Source organism: Pan paniscus, chromosome 7 (assembly GCF_029289425.2).
Source record: "Pan paniscus chromosome 7, NHGRI_mPanPan1-v2.0_pri, whole genome shotgun sequence".
NCBI lineage: Eukaryota > Metazoa > Chordata > Mammalia > Primates > Hominidae > Pan > Pan paniscus.
Window position 1 is genome coordinate 82491349 of NC_073256.2, and position 13141 is coordinate 82504489.

The 13141-nt window shown below is 41.2% G+C and overlaps 1 protein-coding gene across 2 annotated transcripts in view; it reads left to right on the forward strand.

Annotated features, from left to right (window-relative positions):
* The window catches only part of SGK3 (serum/glucocorticoid regulated kinase family member 3), a 147931-nt gene that overhangs the window by 41209 nt on the left and 93581 nt on the right, over positions 1-13141 (forward strand). The window lies entirely within an intron of this gene.

Sequence of the window (13141 nt, forward strand, 5' to 3'; positions counted from 1 at the left end):
AAATACAAAATTAGCTGGGCGTGGTGGTGCCTGTAATCCCAGCTACTCAGGAGGCTGAGGCAGGAGAATCACTCGAACCTGGGAGCGGAGGTTGCAGTGAGCTGAGATCGTGCCATTGCACTCCAGCTTGGGCAACAAGAGCGAAACTCCATCTCAAAAAAAAAAAAAAAAAAAGAAAGAAAAGAAAAGAATATGATCTCCCCCTCTCCATACCTCCAAAATATTCTAGCCACTCATTTGAATTCCAATCCACGTTCTCCTAGAAGTCATGGATATCACTTCTTAACTCCTAACCAAATCACAAGATTGTTGATAGACTTTAAATGCCCTTATGACCTCTGAACTCCAATTGCCCTCTAGGCCCCTGAATCTTTTGGCAGTGCTGGAGGCTCTTTGGAGCTTTGTGTGATTTGTAACCCCCTTTTGCAGCATGGGAGAAAACTTTAGAGGCCTGGAGGTAGGACTCACATAAGCTTCAGCAGAATTGGTTGTTAAAGGAAAGGTTGGGATTAACACTCCCATCAAAGGCACACAAGGGTCTTGGCAGCATGGGGTAGAGTTGGTTTGGGATATTCACAGATCAGGGCTTTTCTGTTTAAATTGTGACCAGTGTTGGCTTTAGATAATTTCCTGCATTTGCAAATGAGGAATGAGAGATAATGCAAAAACTAAGGAACATTGCACCATTTTTACGTTGCTAATTAATGATTGAGACAGGACTGGACTTAAGGCTCTACCCGCTTAATTCAGTACTGTAGTGGGATTAAAAGTCAGTGAGGCTTGACCACCAAGATTACTGATTTGCTGGGACAGGTTGAGTATCTTTTATCCAAAATGCTTGGAACAGGAAGTGTTTTGGATTTCGGGTATTTACAGATTTTGGAATATCTGCATATACATGATGAGATCTCTTGGGGATACGAATAAAGTCTAAAGATGAAATTCCCATTTATGTTTCATATACACCTTATGCACACAGTCTGAAGGTCATTTTATACAATATTTTAAGTAATTCTGTACATGGAACAAAATTTGTATACATTGAACTATCAGAAAGCAAAGGTGTCACTATCTCATTGCCCACGTGGACAATCTCATCACCTATGTGGTCGATCTGTACTTGTTTGGCATCACCATCATTTCTGACTCTGAATTTATATGCTAGTGATAAGCAATCATTTTCTCCCACTTATACACACATTAACACTTAACAGTAACCAATATGACACACCATTAATACAGTGAGAAAATAATGTGTTTAGGGTAACTAGGCAGCACAGTAACATCCCCAGAATACCTGCATCAGCTGTTTAACAACAGCAACAAGGCCAGGCGTGGTGGCTCATGCCTGTAATCCCAGCACTTTGGGAGGCGGAAGCGGGTGGATCACCTGAGGTAAGGAGTTCAAGACCAGCCTGACCAACATGGTGAAACCTCGTCTCTACTAAAAATACAAAAATTAGCCGGGCATGGTGGAGCACTCCTGTAATCCCAGCTGCTTGGCAGGCTGAGGCAGGAGAATCATCTGAACCCAGGAGGCGGAGGTTGCAGTGAGCCGAGATCATACCACTGCACTCCAGTCTGGGGGACAGAGTGAGACTCCATCTCAAAAAAAAAAAAAAAAAAAGAAAAACAGCAACAACAAATAACAACAGGCTCTCAGTCTCTGCCTGTGATGCTGTGTTTTGATTAAAAGATTGTTGTACAATAACCCCCTTGGGGATGTTAAGTAAAACTGATAAAACTGTGTTGTGCACCTGCGTTTTAACTGCAACCTGTCGCATGATGTCAGGTGTGGGATATTCCACTTGTGGCATCATGTAGACACTCAGAAAGTTTTGGATTTTGAAACATTTTAGATTTTTTGAGTTAGGGATGCTTAGCCTGTACACCTCTTCCAGATGGTTGCTGCTGGTCTCAGAATCCTTCCTGGTGGGCTTGCAGATCTTGTTTTCATCTCTGAAACTCCCCCATTTTGTAACACCATACAGCACTCCCGTACTCATTGAGTGACCCCAGTATGTCAGGCACTATTCTAAACCCTGTAGGCCCAGTGGTGAACATGACAGACGCAGTCCCTGCCCTCATGGCTCTTAGGGTTTGGTAGGTGAAACAGTTATAAAACAGTTAAATGACTATTTACTTTCATTTGTATGCTAAATGATATGTATTAACAGGGTAAGTGTAGGCTCCTATGTGAGTATAACAGGGACCTTCACTTAAGTCAGGGGTCAAGGAAAGCTTCCCTGAGAAAGTCCAATTTAGGCTGATTCACAGAGAGCGAGAAGGAGTTAGCCAAAGTGTCATAGCCTGAATTGTGTCCCCTCAAATTCATATGTTGATGTTCTAGCCCCCAGTATCTCAGACTGTGACTGTATTTGGAGACAGGATCTTTAAAGAGGTAATAAAGTTAACATGAGGTCCTATGGGTGGGCCCTAATTCAGTATGACCATTGTTCTTATAAGAAGAGGAAATTTGGACTTAGCTCCGTACACAAGGAAGATGCTGTGAGGACACAGGGAGAAGGCAACCGTCTACAAGCCAAGGAGAGTAGGCTCAGGAGAGACCAGCTCTGGTGGCACATTGATCTCAACTTGTGCCTCCAGAATTGTGAGACAATACATTTCTGCTGTTTAAACCACCCAGTCTGAGGTACTTGTTTATGACAGTCCAAGCAAACTATATACCAAACAAAAAATAGAGATGTGTGTTCCAGATGGAGTAAAAAAAAATGTATGAAGACTCAGAGGAGGGTTATGTGGGCTGGTTTAGTACTTACAAGGACTCACTCCATCTATGAGGAGCACAGGAATAAGGGGAGGAAAAGCATGGTATCCACATTTACAAAACCCCAAATCCTTTTAAGTTATGGGCTTACAAAAGACAAACCAAGAATCTTGAAATTGAGGCATGCATCTACTTTTTTTTTTTTTTTTTTTTTTTGAGACAGGGTCTCACATTGTCACTCATGCTGGAGTGCAGTGGTGCGAATATAGCTCACTGCAGCCTCAATCTCCTGGGCTCAAGTGATTCTCCTGTCTCAGCCCCCCAAGTAGCTGGGACTATAGGCACATGCCACCATACCTGGCCAATTTTTGTATGTTTTAGTAGAGACGGGGTTTGGCAGGGTCTCCCTGTTGCCCAGGCTGGTCTTGAACTCCTAAGCTCAAGCAGTCTGCCTGCCTCGGCCTCCCAAAGTGCTGGGATTACAGGCGTGAGCCACTGTGCCAGGCCAGCATCAACTATTTTTAAAAAGATAATAATCTGGACATGTAAGATTTATGTATTTATTGATGACCCAGTCTCCCTTAACCTTATCACGTATAGATCTGCTTCTAAGTTTATTATATACTTCTGAGGTTCTTTGCCTAGAAGGATGTTTTTCTACCTTTCTGCCCCTGAAGATTCAATGCGTAGTGCAAAAGGGCAGGAATCCTACCTACGTGATCCCTTTCCTAACTACTCAGGCCCTATTTTTTTTTTTTTTTTTTTGAGACAGGGTCTCGCTCTGTTGCCCAGGCTGGAATGCAGTGGCATGATCATGGCTCACTGCAGCTTCAACCTCCTTGGCTCAAGTGATCCTCCTCCCTTAGCCTCCTGAGTAGCTGGGACTACAGGCATGTACCACCACACCTAGATAATTTTTGTATTTTTTTGTAGAGACTCAAAAAGTTCTCACCATGTTACCCAAGCTGGTCTCGAACTCCTGGGGTCAAGTGATTCTCCTGCCTAGGCCTCTCAAAGGGCTGGGATTACAGGTGTGAGCCACTGTGCCTGGCCCCCAGTCCCCATTTGTCTTTCCTCTTTCAATGGTTGTATGGGCCAGTGTTTCTCAAACATTTTGGTCTCACAGAACTCCTTACACTCTTAAAAATTACTGAGTACCCCAAGGAGTTTGTATTTATATGGGCTATCTATTTATACTAGAAGTTAAAACTGATAAATTTAAAAAAAATTAAATAAAAAAATATGGCCAGGTGCGGTGGCTCACACCTGTAATCCCAGCACTTTGGGGGGCTGAGGTGGAGAGATCACTTGAGGTCAGGAGTTTGAGACCAGCCTGGCCAACATGGTGAAACCTCGTCTCTACTAAAACTACAAAAATTAGCTGGGTGTGGTGGCGGGCACCTGTAATCCCAGCTATTTGGGAGGTTGAGGCAGGAGAATCACTTGAGCCCAGAACGCGGAGGTTGTAGTGAGCTGAGATCATGCCACTGCACTCCAGCCTGGGAAACAGAGTAAGACTCTAGCTTAAAAAAAAAAGTGTATATATATACACATATATATACACACACACTATATATACACACACACTATATGTATATATATACACACACACACTATACACACACACACACACACACACACACACACATACATACCCTTTACATGTTAACATTAAAAACATATTTTTAAGGCCGGGCAAGGTGGCTCACACCTGTAATCCCAGCACTTTGGGAGGCCAAGGCGGGTGGATCACCTGAGGTCAGGAGTTCGAGACCAACCTGACCAACATGGCGAAACCCTGTCTCTACTAAAAATACAAAAATTAGCCAGGTGTGGTGGTGGGTGCCTGTGATCTCAGCTACTTGGGAGGCTGAGACATGAGAATAGCTTGAACCTGGGAGGCGGAGGTTGCAGTGAGCTGAGGTCGCGCCATTGTACTGCAGCCTGGGCAACTGAGTGAGACTCCGTCTCAAAAACAAACAAAAAAGTATTTTTATAAAAAATAACCTTTTCCAAAGCTGAAAAAATTAGTAATTAGCATTATATTATTTGTTTGCAAGTCTCTTTAATATCTGGCTTAGTAAGTGACCACTGAATCTTTAAACCTGTTTCTGCATTCAAACTGTTACAATATGTTGTTTTAAGTGAAATATCTCTCTATATCTATATATAGATATATAAATCAGGTCTTACAGAGATATGTAGTTGGAAAAAGCTGGGTATTTTTAAAGCCTTTTCAAAAATCTTGGCTAAGTAGTAGCTTCTTAGATATTAGATACAATGTGGATCCTGAATCCATATTAATGTACTTTTTTTGAGATGGAGTCTTGCTATATTGTCCAGGCTGGTCTCAAACTCCTGGGCTCAAGCAGTCCTCCTGCCTCAGCCTCCCAAGTAGCTGGAACTACCAGCATGCACCACCACTAAGGGCTCCATATCAATACATTTTTATGCTCAATTACATTAACATGCATTTGTCATTGTATTAGTTTCCTAGGACTACTGTACAGACATAACAGATTTACACCAGCTTAAAGCAACAAAAATTTATTCTGTTACAGTTCTGGAGGCTGGAAATCAAAGGCTGAACTCCCTCCAAAGACTCTAGGAAAAAATGGGTTCCTTACGTTTTCCTAGCATCAGGTGGCCCTCTGCCTCTGTCTTAATAAGGCCTTCTTTTTTCTTTTTTCTTTTCTTTCTTTTTTTTTTTTTTGAGACAGAGTCTCACTCTGTCTCCCTGTCTCCCAGGCTGGAGTGCAGTAGCACGATCTCAGCTCACTGCAACCTCCGCCTCCTGGGTTCAAGTGATTCTCCTGCCTCAGCCTCCCAAGTGGCTGGGACTACAGGTGTGTGCCACCATACCCAGCTAATTTTTTATTTTTAGTAGAGATGGGGTTTCACTATGTTGGCCAGGCTGGTCTCGAACTCCTGACCTCACGCGATCCGCCCACCTCGCCCTCCCAAAGTGCTGGGATTACAGGCCAGGCGTGAGCCACTGTGCTGGGCCAATAAGGCATTCTCTTCCACGTGTCTCTGTGTCTTCTCTTCTGTCTCTCTTTTTTTTTTTTTTGAGACAGAGTCTGGCTGTGTCACCCAGCCTGGAGTGCACTGGCATGATCTTGGCTCACTGCAACCTCTACCTCCCGGGTTCAAGCAATTCTCCTGCCTCAGCCTCCCAAGTAGCTGGGACTACAGGCGTGCACCACCACACCTAGCTAATTTTCGTATTTTTAGTAGAGACGTTGTTTCACCATTTTGGCCAGGATGGTTTTTGTTTGTTTGTTTGTTTGTTTGTTTGTTTGTTTGTTTGTTTGAGACGGAGTCTCGCTGTGTTGCCCAGGCTGGAGTGCAGTGGTGTGATCTCGGCTCACTGCAAGCTCCGCCTCCCGGGTTCCCGCCATTCTCCTGTCTCAGCCTCCCGAGTAGCCAGGATGGTTTTAATTTCTTGACCTCGTGATCCACTCGCCTCGGCCTCCCAAAGTGCTGAGATTACAGGCATGAGCCACCACGCCCAGCCCCTCTTCTGTCTCTTAAAAGGACCCTTGTCATTGGGTTTAGGGTTTACCTGGATAATCTGGGAAGATCTCCTCTCAAGATCCTTTTTGGTGGCCACCATTCAATCTACTACAGCCGCTTACATTTTGAGTGGATTTTTGATGCATGCAAGGCTTTGTAATTTCTTTAATTAGTCATTTGGAAAATATTGGTTCACTGATTTATGCAGACCTTCCAAATATTGACACATTTCATGTAACAATATTACAAAAATCACATTTGTTAGTATCACTAAGTGAGTGCCTCAGAAAAATTTCTCAGTGGAGGAGAGCAGACGAGGTCATGGTGGCAGAAACTAATTTTCCAAAGCTCTACATTTGGCTTGAAAGCTTGAATTTTATCACTGCCAACAAATACATTGAGTTGTTTTCCTTGATGTGACAGGCTTACTTTGTTCATTTTCTTTTTTCTTTTTTCTTTTTTTTTTTTTTGAGACGGAGTCTTGCCCTGTCACCCAGGCTGGAATACAGTGGCGCTATCTCGGCTCACTGCAAGCTCCGCCTCCCGGGTTCACGCCATTCTCCTACCTCAGCCTCCTGAGTAGCTGGGACTACAGGTGCCCACCACCACACCCGGCTAACTTTTTGTATTTTTAGTAGAGACAGGGTTTCACTATGTTAGCCAAGATGGTCTTGATCTTCTGACCTCATGATCCGCCCGCCTCGGCCTCCCAAAGTGCTGGGATTACAGGCGTGAGTCACTGTGCCCGGCCACTTTGTTCATTTTCAAGAAAGTGTCTGCCAAATACTTAAGTTTGGCAAATACCATCATTTGTCTGTCATCATTTCAAGTAAAAATGAGATTCTATGAAAAAGCAGCTAGTTTAGATTGCATCTCAAACAATCACACAAGGGCTTTTCTTCTAATCATAAGATTTTGATATATAGCAGAAGTGCTTTATGTATATTTTCTATTTTGTCACACAGGACATTATAAAGAAATGTACTAAGCCGGGCGTAGTGGTGCATGCCTGTAATCCCAGCTACTTGGGAGGCTGAGGCAGGAGAATCGCTTGAACCAGGGAGGCAGAGGTTGCAGTGAGCCAAGATCTCACCATTGCACTCCATCCTGGGCAACAACAGTGAAACTCTTGTCTCAGAAAAAAAAAAAAAAAAAAAAAAAAGGAAATGTACTCAAAGGTCAAGATTGAATAAAATTAGTAATCTTTACTGCTTTATCAAGGACATTCCTTTTAAATTTTTATTTAATTTTTAGAGACAGGGTCTTACTCTGTTGCCCAGGCTGGAGTATAGTAGTACCATCATAGCTCACTATAACTTCAAACTCCTGGCCTCAAGCAATCCTCCTGCTTCAGGTTTCAGCCTCCTGAACAGCTGGGACTACAGGTGCATGCCACCATGCCCAGCTAGACATTCTTAAGTGAATCTGATTTTTGGGTTTTTTGTTTTTTAACTACAAGTGATGGTGAAGAATACAATGACTACAAGAAATGTGGTTTCACTGCCTGGATTCCTGCCAAGTCACCAGTAGTTCTAGTCACTATTGTTTTTGTACCATCAGTGCAAATGTCAACACAGAGAAAAAGGCAAATAACATCTTTGTGTTATTATAAAAATAGTTTGGGCTGGGCATGGTGGCTCACGCCCCAGCACTTTGAGAGGCTGAGGCGGGCGGATCACAAGAGGCTAGGTGTTTGAGACCACCCTAGCCAAAATGGCAAAACCCCGTCTCTACTAAAAATACACAAGTTAGCTGAGTGTGGTGGTGCATACTTGTAATCCCAGCTATTTGGGAGGCTGAGGCAGGAGAATCACTTGAACCCAGTTGGCGGAGGTAACAGTGAGCTGAGATTGCATCTCTGCACTTCAGCCTGGGTAACAGAGTGAGACTCTCTCTAAAAAAAAAATAAATAATAAATGTTTTAAAAGAAAAAACCCACCTTTTTATTATATAAAATTTCAAACATAAAAAAGTCATCTGAATAGTATAATTAGCCTTCATAAGCCTACTGCCCCATTTCAACAGTTAGCTAATTATGGCTAAATCTTATTGCACTCCCCTGCCCCTACACACATATAATTTTGAACCAAATCCCAAACATCAGATTGTTTCATCTGTAAATATTTAAGTATTAGCTCTATAACATAGACTTTTTAGACTCTTTTTTTTTGAGACGAAGTCTTGCTCTTGTCCCCCAGTGCAGTGGTGCAATCTCAGCTCACTGCAACCTCCGCCACAGGCGCCTGCTACCATGCCCGGCTAACTTTTGTATTTTTAATAAAGACAGGGTTTCACCATGTTGGCCAGGCTGGTTGTGAACTCCTGACCTCACGTGATCCACCCACCTCGGCCTCCCCAAGTGTTGAGATTACAGACGTGAGCCACCGCGCCCGGCCTATAACATAGACTTTTAAAAAACATAACATCAGCTGGACGTCAGGAGATCGAGACCATACAAACCAACATGGTGAAATCCCATCTCTACTAAAAATACAAATTAGCTGGGCGTGGTGGCATGTGCCTTTAATCCCAGGTAGTCGGGAGGCTGAGGCAGGAGAATTGCTTGAACCAGGGAGTTGGAGGTTACAGTGAGCCAAGATCGCGCCACTGCACTCCAGCCTGGCGATGGAGTGAGACCGCGTCTCAAAAAACAAAACCAAAAACAAAAATATAACATCATCACACTTAAAAAAAACCCACTGATTTTTTTCTTTTTATTTTTATGATTTCTTATTATTGGATATCTAGTCATGTTTGAATTCTCAAATTGCCTCATAATTTTTTTAGTTGTTTAGTCTAATCAAGATCTAAATAAGATCCATACAATTGGTAATTGATACCTCATTTTAAGTCTTTTATTCTGTATATCTGCTGCCTTTCTTTTTTCCCTTATAATTTATGTAATAAAGAAACCAGGTCATTTAGCCTGTAGGATCTCCCACTAAAGTTTACTGATTGCATCCCTATGATGTCATTTGACATGTACTTCTGACCCCTGCAGTCCCTATAAATTGGAAGTTAGAGCTAGAAACTTAATGAGATTTAGTTCAAGTATTTTGGCAAGAATACTGCATAGTGATGTGTTTTTCCATCAGGAGGCATAAAATGTTTGGTTAGCGCTCTTTTTATGAGATAAGCAGCCATTGATCATCATTGCCTACGTGCATTAATTCATTAATTAATTCATTGCAAAATGGCAGTATTCTGCCTTTATGCATTACCTGGAATTCTTCTGTAACAAGAAACTTCTCCTCATTGACTATTTGGTTACCTGGAGTGCAGTTTATATTGGAAGGCAGGATATAGGCTTGATTCTTACCTTTTATTTACCAGTTTTCAAAATAATGAGTTAGTTCCTTATGGTTATCGAAAGGTAAACCATGAGGTTTGTTTTCTGTTTTTTAGTATCTTTGTAAATTCCTGGATTTACATGTTCGATATATTTCAATTCATAATGGTGATTCTTTTTTATGATCGATTTTGCCATCTTTGAATTAGTTTCTGAGGTTTTTCACATGACTCTGGTAGTCATTGATATCATACTGGAAAGTAAGGAAGTTAGGACATTCCAGGCTCATCTTGTACATTTTCTGCTGCAGGTCTGCAATCAGCCAGTTCTCCAATGAGCCCTAGTTCATATTAGTGGGAAATATTTAGGGACCATAATCTTGGTACTAGGGGTGTTCATTTCCCTAGATTGGTCACTGATTTTAGCTTTTTCCATGCTAGAGCTAGGAAATACATACATATAAATATATATGTGTATTTATATGAATATACATATATTTATGTACACATAAAATATACATATGTATATTTTAAAGATAAAATACAACATATATTCATACTGATACTTCCAATTGAAATTCAGTACTACAGGTTTTTTTGGTTTTTTTAAACCCAAGTTCATCTGTATCTCCTTTCTCCTACATCAGAATTCCTGGTTCTTAAGGATAGGAACATAATTACTAATTTTCTTCCTTTTTAAAAAGTTATTATTACTGTTATTATTATTTGAGGCAGGGTCTTGCTCTGTTGCGCAGACTGGAGTGAAGTGGCACGATCTTAGCTCACTGCGGCCTCAACCATCAGGGCTCAAGTGATCCTCCTATCTCTCAGCCTCCCGAGTAGCTGGAACTATAGGCATGTGCCACCACACCCGGCTAATTTTTATAGAGACAGGATTTTACTGTGTTGACTAGGCTGATCTGGAACTCCTGGGCTCAAGCGATCTGCCCACCTTGGCCCCCCAGAGTGCTGGGATTACAGGCATGCACCACCACACCTGACCCATTTTCTTTATTCTACAACACGAACATGATCTCATATAATGATTACCTGAATAGAGTTTAAGATTTTTTTTATAATTTTTTTTACAGTTCTTTTGTCCTTTGAGTTTATTCCACTAGGGAAAGATATCCTTTATTTTGAAGTTATTTGAAGGAATTCCCCTTATCAGTTAGGTCAATTTATTTAATTTTGGGAAGGAACCATGTTAAATGTTTCTGCTTTTAGTCCTTATTATATTTCCCTTCACATCTCTAAATAATAAAATTATATTGTACCTTTTCTGAATTTAATTTGTACATTATCTTTTGTTTTTGTTTTGTTTTTTGAGAAAGGGCCTCACTCCAGTTGCCCAGGCTGGAGTGTATTGGTCTGCTCTTGACTCACTACAGCCTCAACCTCCTGGGTTCAGGTGATCCTCCTACCTCAGCCTCCTGTAGCTGGGACTACAGGCATGCTCCACTACGCCTGGCTAATTTTTTTTTTTAATTTTGTCAGTAGAGATGGGGTTTCACCATGTTGTCCAGGCTGGTCTCAGGCAATCCACAGCCCTTGGCAACTACCAATCTGTTTTCCGTTTCTATGGAGCTAAGTGTCTGTAACATTATGCTAAATGAAATAAACCAGACACCAGAGGTAAGAACTGTATGATTCCATTTATGTGGAATATAAATATAAATATAGCATAATGTTTTCAAGGTTCATTCATTTTGTAGCATGTATCAGTACTTCATTCCTTTTTATGGCCAGGTAATATTCCATTGAATGTATATACCACAGTTTATCCATTCATTGGCTGATGGACACATGGGTTATTTTCACCTCTTGAGTATTGTGAACAGTGCTGCTGTGAACAAACATGTGCAAGTATTTGTTTGAATACCTATTTTCAGTTTTTTGGGGGTATATATCTAGAAGTAGAATTGCTGGGTCATACAGAAATACTGTGTTAAACTTTTTGAGAAACCTCAAAATTGTTTTCCACAGCAGCCACACCATTTTACATTTTCACCACCAATGTACAAGGCTTCAACTTCTCCACATCCTCACCAGCACTTAGTTTTCACTTTTTTGATTATTGCCATCCTAGTGAGTGTGAATTGGTATCTCATTGTGATTTTGATTTGCGTTTCCCTAATGACTAATGTTGTTGAGCAACTCTTCATGTGCCTGTGGCCATTTGTATATCTTCTTTGCAGAAATGTCTACTTAAGTCTTTTGACTACTTTAAATTGGATTCTTTGTCTTTTCTGTTGAGTCAAACAAGTTTTTTATGTATTCTGGATACTAGACTCTTATGAGATAATGTGATTTGCAAATATTTTCTCTCACTATTGTTCAATTTGCTCTTATTTTTGTTGTTGGTGAGTTGAAAGTTGAGGTCATTGATTTGAGATTTTTTTTCTTTTCCAATATGGGCAATACCTTCTAAGTACTAGTTTAGTGCACTCCACAACGTTCAATATGTTATTTTCATTTTCATTCAGTGCAAAATATGTTCTAATTTTCCTTTCAATTTCTTCTTTGACCCATGGGTTATTAGGGCTGTATATTTGGATTCAAAATATTTGGATTTTGGCCAGGCATGGTGGCTCACGCCTGTAATCCCAGCACTTTGGGAGGCCGAGGTGGGTGGATCACCTGAGGTCAGGAGTTTGAGACCAGCCTGACTAACACGGTGAAACTCTGTCTCTACTAAAAATACAAAAAATTAGCCGGGCGCCATGGCGGGCACCTGTAATCCCAGCTACTCAGGAGGCTGAGGCAGGAGAATGGCATGAACCTGGGAGGCAGAGCTTTCAGTGAGCTGAGATGGTGTCACTGCACTCCATCCTGGGTGACACAGCGATACTCCGTCCAAAAAAAAAAAAAAAAAATTGGATTTTTCCAAATGTCTTGCTGTTATTGATTCCTAATTTAATTTTATTATAGTTAGAGAACATACTTTATGTGATTTGAATTGTTTTAAATTTATTGATTTTATGGCTCAGAATATGGTCTGCCTTGGTGAATATCTTGTGTACACATGAAAAGTATATATATTCTATTTTGGGGTGTTCTACAAATATCAATTAAGTTGGCCAGGTGTGGTGGCTCACACCTGTAATCCCAGCACTTTGGAAGGCTGATGTGGGTGGATCACTTGAGGCCAGGAGTTTGAGACCAGCCTGGCTAACATGGCAAAACCCTGTCTCTACTAAAGATACAAAAATTAGCTGGGTCTGGTGGCGTGTGCCTGTAGTCTCAGCTACTCGAGAGGCTGAAGCTGGAGAATTGCTTGAACCTAGGAGGCAGAGAGGTTGCAGTGAGCCGAGATTGCAACTGCATTTCAGCCTGGGCGACAGAGCAAGACTGTCTCAAAATATAAATAAATAAATAAATAAATAAAATCTCAAGATGGTTAATAGTGTTGTTTCGGTCTTCTATATACTTGCTGATTTTCTCTCTACTTGTGTTATTATGAAAGGGGTTTTGAAACTTCTAACTATAATTGTGGGTGTGTCTATTTCTTCTTGAAATATTTTCAGTTTTTGTTCATATATTTTGAAGCTCTGTTATTAGGTACATAAACATTTAGAATTGTTGTGTCCTTTTGATAAATTGGCCCCT